Below are 13849 nucleotides of genomic sequence, written 5' to 3'. Positions count from 1 at the left end.
AAGACAGGAGTCTGCAAACTTTGTAAAGGGTCAGATAGTGAATATTTTTAATTTTGTAGGCCATACAATCTCAGACATGATGATGCAACATTGTCGTTTCAGTGTGAAAGTACTTAAAGACAATAAGTAAATTAATAGGTGTGGCTGTGTTTCAATACATCTGTATTTACTAAAATAGGCAGTGGACCAAATATGGCCTGCAAGCCATAATTTGCTGACCCCTGATTAAAGGATCCAACAAAAGTCAGTGTCTAGTATCAGTAAGGTATTCTCAGATGGTCAAATAATTCCCATTATAATAACCCAGCTAACTCTGAGACTAGTGAGAGTTTTTGAATTGGAAGTTCATCTCCTGGGCTGTGTGCAGATATGGATATAGCCGAAGATAAATTAGTTTATATGTCTTCTTAATTTTGCGTTTAGAAAGTCTAGACTCTTCAAGTCTATATAAAAAAAAATTATCTGCACATTTATGTGAAAAAAAACTCATTTTTTTTTTAATGTTTGCCTAGCATGAGCCTTTGAAGATATTATCTGGACACAGATCTTCCTCAAGCTTTCAGATACTATTGTTATTTGATGTTTGTCTCATATTGACCAAACTGGTCCTAAAGACTGCTTATTAGGTAGATTTGTAACAACTTTTGTTTGTTACAAACCACCCTAAAACTGAATAACTAGAGACAATAACAATAATGTATTTTGCTCACAAAACTGTAACTTGGGTAGGTCTGGGTGGAGAAGGCTCATTTCTATTTTATGTGGCATTAGCTGGGATCTCTTAACTAGAAGTTGGGGAATTTATTTCTAATATAAATGACAAATTGTTGCTGGCTGTGAGCTGGAAACTCAGCAGAGCTGAGGGATGAAGTTTCAGTTCTCTAAATTGGCAGCCCCATGCGGCCTGGCCTTCCTCACAATATGATGGCTGTTAAGTCCCATCCCAAGAGAAAGAGACAAATGGAAACTGGATCACACTTTATAGCGTAGCCTCAGAATTATACATCATCACTTCTGCCTCATTCTATTCACAGGGGCAGTAACAAAGCCCCCATCCAATTTCAAGGGAAGTGAAAAAGTAGAGTAAAAAAGTTCTGGAAGGACAGATAGGATTAGAAGTGTTGCAGAAACATTTTTTAAAGAGAAGATATCCATTTTTTAAAAATTTGAATAAATGTTGCACAAAAAAATATTTTAACAAAAATAGTGTGGTGGCATAAGGAAAAGAGAGAGAGAGAGAGCATCCAAAGATGTTTAGAACTTTTTTTTAATGCGAAATATCTCATAATCCAGTGATATAGGTTGGCTGTGTCCCCACCCAAATCTCATCTTGAATTGTAACTCCAACAATTCCCACACGTCTTTGGAGGAACCCAGTGAGAGGCAATTGAATTATGGGGGCAGGTCTTTCCTGCGCTATTCTCATGATAGTGAATGAGTCTCATGAGATCTGATGGTTTTAAAAACAGGAGTTTCCCTACTCAAGCTCTCTCTCTTTGCCTGCTGCCATCCGCATAAGATGTGACTTGCTCCTCCTTGCCTTCCACCATGATTGTGAGGCCTCCCCAGCCATGTAGAACTGTAAGTCCATTAAACCTCTTTTCCTTCCCAATCTCGAGTATATCTTTATCAGCAGCATGAAAATGGGCTAATACATCCAGCAGAGGAATAAGAGGTCTAAAGTTAAAAACCATGATTTAAAAATAAAAATACATAACTATAAAGTGAAAATGTAATATTTATGCTATCCTGATAATAGACACTTTCTTTAGCAAAACTTTCAAAGTCAGAATTATATTTTATAGTATTTCTACAGAAAGAGATTATTTATCCAATTCAATCTTACACTTAAAAAAAGTTCTAGCAATGAGAAAAAGTATTTTACTAACTTTTGATAAATCTGTCAAAATCAATAACAATAACAACAACAACAAAAACCATGAATACAAGACACAATTAAACTGGAAATGTGAGCATCTTTAAATATATTATCCCATGGACAAGGGAGATTATTTTATGGATGGAGAAATAATTAATTAAACAGCTGCTGTCCATGTCAGTATGACTGCTTCATAGTAATGGTAGAGATCAAAACATAGAAGACACAATGGGCCTTCAGTGAGTGCAGCTGATGAGTACAATTAAAAAGTAAAAAATAACTTCAATACAATGTGGGGGAGAATGCTAAAACAAAGAGAGATCTGAAGAATGCTGAATCAAATCTAGTAGAATTAAGGAAGTGATTCCCCCAGGAAGTGTTGCATAAATTGAGTCCTAGGATGATACTAGTTAGCCAGGGATAGGTGGGAGAATGTCAGTGAGTATAGCATGTGCGAAGGCAGACAGACGGAGGAGGATGTATGCAAGGGCTGGCAACTGGTGCAATGATAATGTCCACATGGGTCCAACCATGAAGGATTTCATTTGACATGCTCAAGACTTTAGTTGGAATTCTCAAATCCTTCTTTTTAAGCAGTTATGGTTGTATGACCAGATCTGAATTGTTTAAAAGTCACCAGTGGCAGCATTGAACCAGTGAGCATCATTTATTAGAAATGAGGACCTAGAGTAAGGCAGTAATAGTGGTGGCCAATTTAAGTGTAATTCATTGAAAAAAATGATCAATCTTGGTGAATGATTAGATGTGGAGAATAAAAAGTAAGATGACTAAGATTTCTAAATTTGACTCCCGTGTTCTCTCCACCTAAATATATTACATCAAATAAAAACAGGGCTGAAGGTTAATCTACTTATAAAACATGCTGAGATCATTATTGGAGTTCCAAAACCCTCTGCAGAAAGTTGTAGCCTAGACTAACATAGAGGTAGGGAGGTGTTAAGACTAACAAGGTTTTTACCACTTGGCCAGCTATAACCAGTGTGTTAGATCCCTATCAACTGAGACAGTGACAAATTCCTACCCAATTTTGAGAGAAGGGAATGTGGACACTACCTCTTTTTGGTACCATGAAAAAGTTCTGGAAGTGTACATAAGGATCAGAAAGACTGTGGCAACAAATTACCAAAAACTGGGTGGTTTTAAACAACAGAAACTTATTCCCTCACGGTTCTGGAAGCCAGAAGTTCAAAATGAAATATAGATGTTGGCAGGGTTGGTTCTTTCTGGAGATTATAAGGGAGAATCTGCTCCAGGTTTTTCTCCTAGCTACTGATAGGTGATAAAAACTCCTGGTGTTCCTTGGCTTGTAGACATATCACTCCAATCTCTGCTTCTGTCTTCTCATGAAACACTTCTCTGTGTCTTCTGTGTCTTCACATAGTTTTATCTTCTCTATCTCTGGGTTTTAATTTTCTTCTTTATAAGGACACCAGTTATTGGATTAGGGGCCATCCTAATCCAGTATGACTTCATAACTTGATTACATCTGCAAGAACCTATTTCCAAATAAGAGCACATTGACAGGTTTCAAGTAGACATGAAATCTGGTGGGAACACTAGTCAACCCAGTTCAGGCTTGGAGAGCATTTGGGGGCCATGCCGTCTCATCTTTTTAAAAGCTGTATAACACAGTCTCCTCTGTTGCTGACAAACAATTGTGCAAGTCTATCATTTTTGTAGATTGCATTAATGGCCTCACTTATTTTCCCTTTGTGGCTTTACAGTGCTTCCCCTTAAAGAAGTGAGGCACATTTTTCCTCCTCTGGGCTTTGGCTTGAACTAGTAGGATAATTAGTGGAAGCGTCAGTGTGCAAGTTTTGAACCTAGGACTCAAGGATTTTTGTGTGTTTCTGCTTGTTTCTTGTTGCCTCTTGCTCCTACAAAGAGGATTAGAAACATATAGTACAGAGCTGAGCCAAATCCAGCCAAGCCCAGCTTAGGTCTGCCCACCTTCAGCTGATCTCCAGACAATCCACGGATCCATGAGGATAAATGGCTGTTGTTTTTTTAGCAATTAGTAGCTAATATCACCCCAACAATAGCAATATTCTATATCACTTGCTTATATAGCATATTTCTTCTATGAATGTCATCAACTTAGAGACTTGGAGAAACCCAATGATAATACAATAATAGTTAACATTTACTGCCTTGCTAGGCATTTTACAATAATTATTACAGCAGTCTTACAAAGTAGGTTGAGTAGAGGTGACTTTGGGGAACTTTGGATTTTTGTTTTCTACCTCCTTTCAGCAGCTTATCAAGGAGCTCGTATCACAGACATTTATTGAGTAACTCCTGTGAGTCAGACTTTCTGATGGGTGCTGGGAATTTTGAATACAAGAAACTCCAAGCCATCAAAGGGCTTTACAGCTGAATTATTCTTTTGTACTTCTTTGCACTCTGTGAATCCCTCCTTTCTAGCAAGGACATCACCCCTGACCCAGAGGCTGCATGCTACACATTGACCTAAATCTTCCGTTTCCTTTACTTGTTGCTTTATGGTGCATTGTAGAGGCAGAGTCACTGCAGTGGAATACTCACTAAAAAGTGTCAAATCTGGTGCCAGCCTGTCTATACCAGCATACTTTGGTACAATGAGATATGAGGGATTTGTGCTCTGATACAAGGGAAAGGTATTAATGGTATGTGTGTGTCCATGCCTAATTTGCTTCCCATCGGAAAGGTTTTTATCCCATTTAGGCAGGAAAACTGAGGCCCAGAGAGATTAATTCAACATTACATAACTAGTAGTGCTGGAACTTGAATCTGTGTCTGTGACTCTGAAGCCTGCACTCCCAGTCACTACTGCATCCTCTTTCAGGTTGTGAATAATTGCACTGCCCTTTAACTTGTGATTCAGCACCCTGCTATCTATACTCCACCCACTCTTCCCCTCAACAATTGCCACAGACCCTACCACTACCATCTGAGTTATGAAGTTATTGATGATTATTTCTCATTATTTCTCTTTCCTTTATCTCCATCTCACTTGCTCAATACCCTTTGATTTTAGAGACATCTCAGTCTACCATATATAACACACCTTTCTTTCCTTGTCACATTATAAATTATTGACCTCCCTCTAAACTGTTCATTACCTCATAGTGAACAGAAGTCATGCCTTTATTCATTTCATATGAATTCATTCATTTACTAGGCAGATGTTTATGCAGTAACTCCTGTGAGTCAGACTTTTTGATGGGTGCTGAGAATTTGGAATACAGCAAACTCGCAGCCATCAAGGGTCTTTACAGCTGAATTCTTCTTTAGTGCTTTTTGAGGTCTAGCATAGTGTTAGGTAGATGTTAACTATTATCATGCTATTCCTTAAAAGCATAAGAAAGGAGTAAAGAGGGTGAAATATTTCCAGTTAAAATAATTTAAAAAATATATCACTTAAAGAACTGCCTTTCTTCACATACTTAGAAACTTGATAGTTTATCTTTTTTTTTTTTCTTTTTAAAGTACGAGGGAAGAACAAAGAGGGATAAGGAAAGGAACATATACAAGGAATAAAACAAATGCACAAAAATAGCATTAATATTTAGCAAAATGTTATCACAAGGAGAACCATATGTTGTCAAGTAAATGAAAAGAGTTCATCCCTACAGCAAGCAACTGATGAAATGCTGGAGTAAAAGTTACAGAAATTAGGTGGGCTGATACTTCCCTTTGGAGCAAATAAAATAAAGACACTTAAACATTTGTAATCAAAGTTTAATATTCTCCAGTAGCAGCTTGTATTTTCTGAAGATGTCCACACCAATATTACACACCGTTTTACGATGTGACCTTGATATTCTTTCCATCTAGTGGCGGGCTCTGTGGATGAATGTTTGTAACAGTCTTCATCAATATGTAACCATTGGAGGGGTTCTTCCCGCTGGCTGCATGAAGAAAGACCACAGCACTGTAGCAGACAAAGTGTTTAACAGACACAAGGCCGATCAGGCTACATGGAAGACAGAATTAGCCCTCACATCATCTCCTCCAAACCTCCCAGGTTAGGGATTTTTCAAAGGCAGTTTGGGGGAAGGGGTGGGAGTAGCCAGGTAACAGGTGCTTGATGGTGATTGGTTGGGGTGGAGATGAAATCATAAGGGGTCGAAGCTGCCTCCCTGGGCTAAATTGCTTCTGGGTGGGGCCAAAGGAGTGGGGTTGGCAGTTCCAGGTGGAGCCATGGGGGTTAGACATGCAGAAAACTCAAAAAGAGATCTCAAAAGGCCAATCTACAATAGTGGTATTATTTGAAGGAGTAATTGGGGAATTTGCATATCTTATAACCTCCAGACTAATTGCTGACGATCATTTATGTATGCACTTTAGCAGGACTAAGGATCCTCTCCTCCCCCCAGCCTAATGGCCTCCCATTAGCTTTATAAAAGCAATTCAGTTTTGGGCAAGGCCTATTATCATTTAAACTATAGCCTAAATATCTTCCAAAGTTAGGTTGACCCAATATCTCAGGAATAATTAAGGAAGCAGCAAGATGGAGTGTGCGTTAACTCAGATCTCTTTCACTGTCATAATTTTTTTCACTGATAGAATTTTTGCAAAGTTTGCAAAGGCAGTTTCAAATAGAGTACACTATGTGACTGCTAAGGGTAGCTCATAAAAATATCATGTACTTCTTCTTGGTTCCTTTAAGGTATTTCCTCTTGTAATTCAGCTACCATGTTGTGAGGAAGCTCAGGCAACCCATGTAGAGGCTTATATGGAGAAAACAAAGTCACCCAGTCCAGAGCTCAACTGAGCATCCAGCCAATAACCAGACCAACTTGAAAGCCATGTGAGTGAACCAGCTTGAATGAGTGTCTTCCAGCCCCCACTTGATGTGAAACCGCCTTTGCAAAAATTACAACTGAGAAAATTATTAGAGTCAAAGAGATCTGACCTAACCAACTCCATCTTGCTTCTAACCTCCAAGTTGTCTTTGTTCATTCCTGGGCTGAACTAACTTTAGGAGGAACTTTGATTATAGTTTAACTTTGAAACAAAGATGATAACAGCCCTTTCCCAAAACAAACCTGCTTCCTGCCTGGGGAATACACTGCCTTTTTAGGACTAACAAACTAAACACAAGATTAGAAATTATGGTTTAGTAGTCATGCAGCTGAAGGCTACAAGATTTTGACCCTCCCCAAATTGCTCCTGGGGATAACATCACTACTATAAAACCTAAGATCAGTGTTAGGGATATTTTGCAGACCCTGCACTTGATGGATCAGCTGGCACCATCCAGATTGATAAACTGGCTCATTTGGTCTCGTGGACCCCACCCAGGAACTGACTCAGTGCAAGAGGACAGCTTGTACTCTCTATAATTGCACCTTCAACCCAACCAATCAGCACATCTGACTCACTGGCCCCTAGCCACCAAATTGTCCTTAAAAAACCCAATCCCCCAATTTTAGATTTGAATAATAATAAAAGTCTGGTCTCCCATACAGCCAGCTCTGAGTAAATTAAACTCTTTCTCTACTGCAATTCCCCTGTCTGGATAAATTGGCTGTGTCTAGGCATCAGGCAAGGTGAACTCATGGGGCAGTTACATGAAGACTGGAGGAAGGGAGAAACAGAGGAAGGGAGGAAAGGAGGAAGGAAGGAAGAAAACATTGCTTCATGCCTCTTTCCTTTGATTTATTATTCCTTCATAAGAGCTGTAAAAGCATTTAGAAACTAAAAGTTTCTTTTTTTTTTATTATACTAAGTTCTAGGGTACATGTGCACAACATGCAGGTTTGTTACATATGTATACATGTGCCATGTTGGTTTGCTGCACCCATTAACTTGTCATTTACATTAGATATTTCTCCTAACACTATCCCTCCGCCCTCCCCCCGATCCCACGACAGGCCCCGGTGTGTGATGTTCCCTGCCCTGTGTCCAAGTGTTCTCATTGTTCAATTCCCACCTATGAGTGAGAACATGCAGTGTTTGGAAACTAAAATTTTCTTACCATAATTGGTATCTTGTTCTGTGACACAGAATTTCAAAGTTGGAAGGAATGCTAAAGGTCATCTCTTCAATTTTTGGAGGTAAGAAAGGATCTCTGCATCACTTTTTATTTATGGTTGGCATATTTACTATTTTCAAGGCATTTATTGCATTTGGAGGGCCAGTTAGAAAAATGTTTCTTTCCATTAGCCAAATTCTGCCTTCTCTATTTCCGCTCATGACTCTTGCTTCCTGAAATTGGTATAGATTGTGATGTGCCTGAATTTTTTTTTTTTTTTTTTTTTTTTGTAGCACGGTGTAAACTGAAGACTCCTCAAATGAAAACAGATTACATTTCTTTACTTTCCATGATCTAATCAGAACTTGCCTCCCAAGCCTATCTCCTGCTCATTTTTCTATCTCTACTAGAGATTGTTTACTATTTCTCAAACGTATCTTACATACTTCTGCCTTGCTTTGACCTCCAGTGGGGATGCTCTTCCTGTTAATCCATATCCTGTTGTCAGAACCTTGCCCACAGATCAAAGTATTTTCAAACTCCTAGTTATCCATTAAAATTATTTTAATCCCTATCAAGCTGATGCAATTTTTACTGTTATTTGAACTTCCATAGAACTTGTTATCATTTCAAGGAACATAAAATAGTCAACATTTTGGAAAAATTATATATTCTTCCCTTATAGTCACGTAACACTAGAAACACTATCTTTTAATACTTAGTACTGAGCTTTGCATATAAAAAGTACTTATCAAATATATAATTGATTGACTTTGTTGACTTAAATACATTAAAATTTAAAAACCAAAGCAAAAAACAATTAACTTTACACCAGACAGGAAAGAACTATAGCAGAATATCCTGACACTGTTAAATTTTGTTGTTGTTGAGTTATCTAGTTGTGCTGGTTCTTTTCTAGCTGTAGCCTGTTGACTACCTAGGGTAATTTTCTATTCTTCTCTGTCTTGCTTTGCACACTAGATTGATGCAATTAACAGACCCCCTCGATAGCTGGCATCAGTTTGAATTTCATCAATGAGAGACAGTGGCAGGAGACAGGATGGCAAAAGGAAGTGGTTTGGGTGTTTGTCCCTCACTTTTTAAAGTGCCTCTGATAGCAGCTGCATCCCTTCATGACTGCAGCCCACTAGACATTTTCTCCATGGCTCCAGCTCTTGCTCTGATATTACTGTCTTCTGCCTTTATTTCTTCAACCCTCATGGTGATAACACCTTTCTACTGTGGCTAGTCTCATCATTGCCTTTTTAATTTCTATTTTTAAATCTCGGCACAAACTTTTTATAGTAGTCCTTTTATTAATGTTTTTCATTTGAACAATCTGGAGTGAATTCTGTTTCATGTGTAAATAGTGACTGATAGGTTAATTAGTAAATTAGTTTGGAGAAAAAGACACCTTTTCTTCATTGAGAAAGGTGTCACAAAAATCACCCACGTTAAGGCATATACATTTTCCCTTGCAAAATGATACCTACACTTCTTAGAAGTTCTGAAGCCCCTTGAAGATAATGGCCCAGGACATTTTCTAGGAAAGGCTTTTCTGCCTAAGGTTTAGATAAAAGAAAAAACGAATTTATGTGAATAGACATTTCTCCAAAGAGTGCATACAAATGGCCAGCAGTGTATTAAAAGATGCTCAACATCACTACTCATGGGAAAATGCAAATCAAAACCATGATGAGATGTCATATTGAAAAGAGCCAGCTTGGTTTAGGCAGACACTAAGGGCAGAGTCCCCCCACCCCACAAATGTTTAAACCAGACATTTTGTGTATAAGGGAACTTGCACAGGGGACTTGCCTAAACATGCCCACAGTGGAAAATTCCGTTCCTTAATTCATACACAGTAAGGGAAATAAATCAATATGGAGCGTCTCAGTGTATGGGCCGGCAGGCACATTGGAAGGGTTGGGTGGAGCCACCAGGAATTCACACCTTAAGCCCGGATATTCAACTGTGAAGGGGGTAACTGGCTTTCAGGACCCCTCTCTTTGCTGACAGCATTCCTTTTGCATAATAAATTCTACTCCACTCACTCTCTGGGGTCCGCGCACCTAATTTTTCCTGGTCATGAGACAAGAACCCAGACCTAGCTGAGCTAAAGGAGCAAAAGTTCTGCATCATTTTGGTGGCTGTATGGGGATCCTGAGGAAAGGTGAGTAAAAGGTGGACCCCAAAAAATCTCTTTCACTTTCGTTGCTGAGCCTTCTCATCCTCAGACTTCTCTAAACAGATGTAGCACCAGGCTTCTGTTAGCCAATTAAGAACGAAGGGCATGGCTGCAGAGGCTGCCATCCACCCCCGTCACACTCGGAGATTGAGAATATGGGCCTCATCCCAATCCAGTCTTTTCTATGGCATTTTTCTTCTTCCTTTTGGGGCTGTTACAGCACCTATCTTTTCTTTTACAATATTGAGAGTTTTATTGCAAACTGCAGAGATATTACGAGATAGAAAGGGTCTTTGGCCCAGCCATCAGACAGACATGCAATTTAGAACAACGCGATTTCCCTGTGTTCTTAAGTATGTTCCCCTCCACTCCAGGCTGAGGCTCATGGCCATGTCTGCCTCATGCGCATGCAGCGCCCAACGGCCACACAGCACAGGAATAAGCCTCAGTAGCCACCCAGGCCCTGGGGGGTCTCCAGGGCCAAGGGCCCCATGAGACTGGCTGGCCAGTGTTTCCCACTTGTCGTCCCCTCCCACCACATGCCCACAGAGTCTTTCTTCCCCTGGCGGAGCCAAAAGGAGAGTACAACGATTAAGAGTTTCTCTCCCTGTTTGAGGAATTTATTTGCATAGAGCTAGAGGTTTTTCCCCAGGCGCCGTGTCTGCCCCACACATAAGCTGTTTTATTTTCCTTTTCTCTGTTATTTATTTCTCTGTTATTTATTTTCCATTTCTCTGTTAACACAGACCTGCGAATACAGGGAGTTTTCTATGTGAGAGGTTTTTTTTTTTTCCTTTTGGAAAGTGTCTTGCAAGGCCAGGACCCCAATTCACAGGACTCCCTTTTCTCTCCTTTGTATGAGGGGGGCCACCTGGGACTTAAGGACTCCATGAACTCTCCTGAAGCACATTTTTTTGTCACAAACTCAATTCCAGGCTTCGGGTTGAAGCCCTAGGAGGGAAAACTGGATCTAAGGGATACAGAGGCAGGCAACAACGGAAGAAAAGGAGCACAGCACGGGTGAGCATGGCTAATTCCTGCTGATTAGCCACCACCCCCCTCCACCCCAGTTTCATAGATAGAGGTCATGCAAGTATCCGTGGTATAGACAAGGTCTAGGGAACTCAAAGGTTGCCAACAGCAGGGAGGAGGCAGCACATGGATAAATGCAGATTGTTCCCACCCTTGAGGCCTCCCTGTTAACATGGGTGAAAATCTGCATTGGCACCCACAGGTGGTACCCCACCAAGGTCTCTGGGAATCGGATATATAAGGATTGAGGAAGGAAGGTGGACACCTCTTCTCTCCCTCACGTACCTCGTGTATTTGCTGGGAAGCAAAAGGAACTAGGGAGGCCTTGTTCCCCTCTTTCTAGAAGGGTAACCAGTCATCTTCAGTCTGTATTTCTCTGGAATGACTCACCGGGATTCCTTTGAAAGAAAAAAAACCAAAATGCCTCCTTTCTACTTTTTCCTCCTCTGTCCTCTCTTCACAGATGGTAATTGTGTCCTCATATCACAGGACACTCCCCTTGGATGCATCCCCCAAACTGGAAAACCTTAAGGACATTATGCTAAGTGAAATAAGCCAGACATAGAAAGACAAATATTGCATGATTCCATTTATATGCAGTACCTAAAATTGTCAAACTTACAGAATCAGAAATGAGAATGGTGGTTTCCAGGGGCTGTGGGAGGGAAAAAAGGAGAATTGTCTTACAATGAGTATAGTTTCTGTTATACAAGATGAGTAAGTTCTAGAGACCTGATCTACAATATAGTCGCTCTAGCTAACAATACTGCATTGTGCACTTAAAAAATGGTTAAGAGACAGCCGGGTGCAGTGACTTACGCCTGTAATCCCAGAACTTTGGGAGGCGAAGGTGGGCGGATCACGAGGTCAGGAAATCGGGACCATCCTGGCTAACACGGTGAAACCCCTTCTCTACTAAAAAATACAAAAAATTAGCCGGGCGTGGTGGCGGGTGCCTGTAGTCCCAGCTACTCGGGAGGCTGAGGCAGGAGAATGGCATGAACCCGGGAGGCAGAGCTTGCAGTGAGCCGAGATTGCACCACGGCACTCCAGCGGGGGCGACAGAGAGAGACTCTGTCTCAAAAAACAAACGAACGAAAAAATGGTTAAGAGAGTTGATCTCAGGAAGAGGGGTGGTGGAAGCAGGAGAAATATTTTAGAGGTGATAGATATGCTTATTACTTGATTGTGGCGATGATTTGACAGGGGTATGCATATGTTCAAACCCATTAAATTATATACATTAAATATCTGCAGTTATTTTGTGTATTAATTGCATCCTACAAAAGCTATTAAAATGAATAAATTAAAGTAGGAGAAGCTGAAGAGGGGGAAATGGAGACTTGCTGTTCAATGGTGTAAAATTTCAGTCATGCAAATTAAAAGTTTAGAGATCTGCTATACAGTATTATGCTTATAGTTAACAATTCTGCACTATTCACTTAAAAATTAAGAGCATGTATCTCATGTTACAAGGGTTTTTTAAATAATCACAACAAAAGAAATAAAAAGAAAAAAAGGAACTTACAAAGATTATGAGCCCTCACAACCCCATCTCAAGACATTCTATAAACAAGGGCTGTAATATATCAAAGATGGAGGCCTCCATCAGTGACAATCCAACTAAATTGTTTGAGAAAAAGATGAGTAACAGAGCTTTGGCATTTAAAAACATAAAAGATAGAGAGTTTGTGGACTCTGAATAGAGTGGAGGGTCGGCTGAAGGAAGACAGCAGGAAGGGACAGAATTCTATAATGGAAAAAAGTAGCTGGATTCTGAGCCCATCAGGTTGACATAACTCTGGGTTTCCTAATGGCCCCCAAAAATGTGAGGGCCAGTGAGCAGGGAAAAACATATCCTATTACCACCCCAGTTTCTTAGACTCAGAAATGGCAAAAAATCAAATGTAAAGAGACACGAATCATAGTGAAAGAATAAGGACTACACTTTTGCACTGAATTTGGCAATAGCTGTTTTATATCAGCTGCCAATATTTAGTGTCCTTGAACCCTTAGATATGCCCCATCTCAAAAATATTTTGTATCCTGGAAAGAACAGACCTTATCAGCTCCCTTACTCAATTTTACATTCAATTAGATGCCCACAAGTAAGTGTTGTTTCAGACTTCATCTTATTACTATTTGTGTGTTTGGGTCCAACATGCCAGGGGTAGATGAAGAGTAGCTACATTGTTACAGAAGAAAAGTAAAAACCAGGAAGTGTTTATAAAGTAACTATTATTAGAAGCAATTCAGTCCAATTATTTACTGTCTACGTAGACTATTTCTTAAACATCTACCTCACTAGGATGAATTCTGGAGTGTCCTGAAACCATTTAGCCTCAAAGAGTTCTGCTTTTGGGTAAACCACTTTGCCAAAATTATGATAATTTTAACTGATTTCCTTTAGCTTCCAAATAACTGTTTTATGGATCTATATTTTCTAATGAAATTTTAGATATGAGAAGAAAGAGTAAACCTATTTTGAAATTATAAAATTATGATAACTTTCACCATTCTTTATAGATCTGAAATTTGTACTTCATTAATCTGTTAAGTTATTGTTTTCTATGATTCCTCCTAATGATTTATGTGAGTCAAAACCCAATCTAGTCTTGTTAATTTTTTCCCTGGAAGATGTGAGAAGAGGAGAAAATTCTTTATGAAGGGTTTGAGTCAACTTGGACGTCCAGGGAATTTTTTTTTTTTCCCTCGTAGGAACATACAGAATTAAGACTTTTCTTCCTTATTCATAATGGAGTTATGCCAC

General features: G+C 39.6%; 2 long non-coding RNA genes across 2 annotated transcripts in view; both read left to right on the top strand.

The window, feature by feature from the left end:
• LOC134729882 (uncharacterized) overlaps positions 1–13849 on the top strand; it is a 204158-nt gene that overhangs the window by 58143 nt on the left and 132166 nt on the right. The gene's annotated exons all lie outside the window — the stretch shown is intronic.
• On the top strand, positions 5127–13171 carry LOC134729883 (uncharacterized). Its single transcript, XR_010111408.1, has 3 exons — positions 5127–5906; positions 6552–6692; positions 7892–13171. It is a non-coding gene; the product is annotated as an uncharacterized LOC134729883 (long non-coding RNA).

The sequence above is a fragment of the Pan paniscus genome, chromosome 2, assembly GCF_029289425.2.
Source record: "Pan paniscus chromosome 2, NHGRI_mPanPan1-v2.0_pri, whole genome shotgun sequence".
Taxonomy (NCBI): domain Eukaryota; kingdom Metazoa; phylum Chordata; class Mammalia; order Primates; family Hominidae; genus Pan; species Pan paniscus.
The sequence above is the reverse complement of the archived record's forward strand: the minus strand, read 5'-3'. Positions and strand labels throughout refer to the sequence as shown.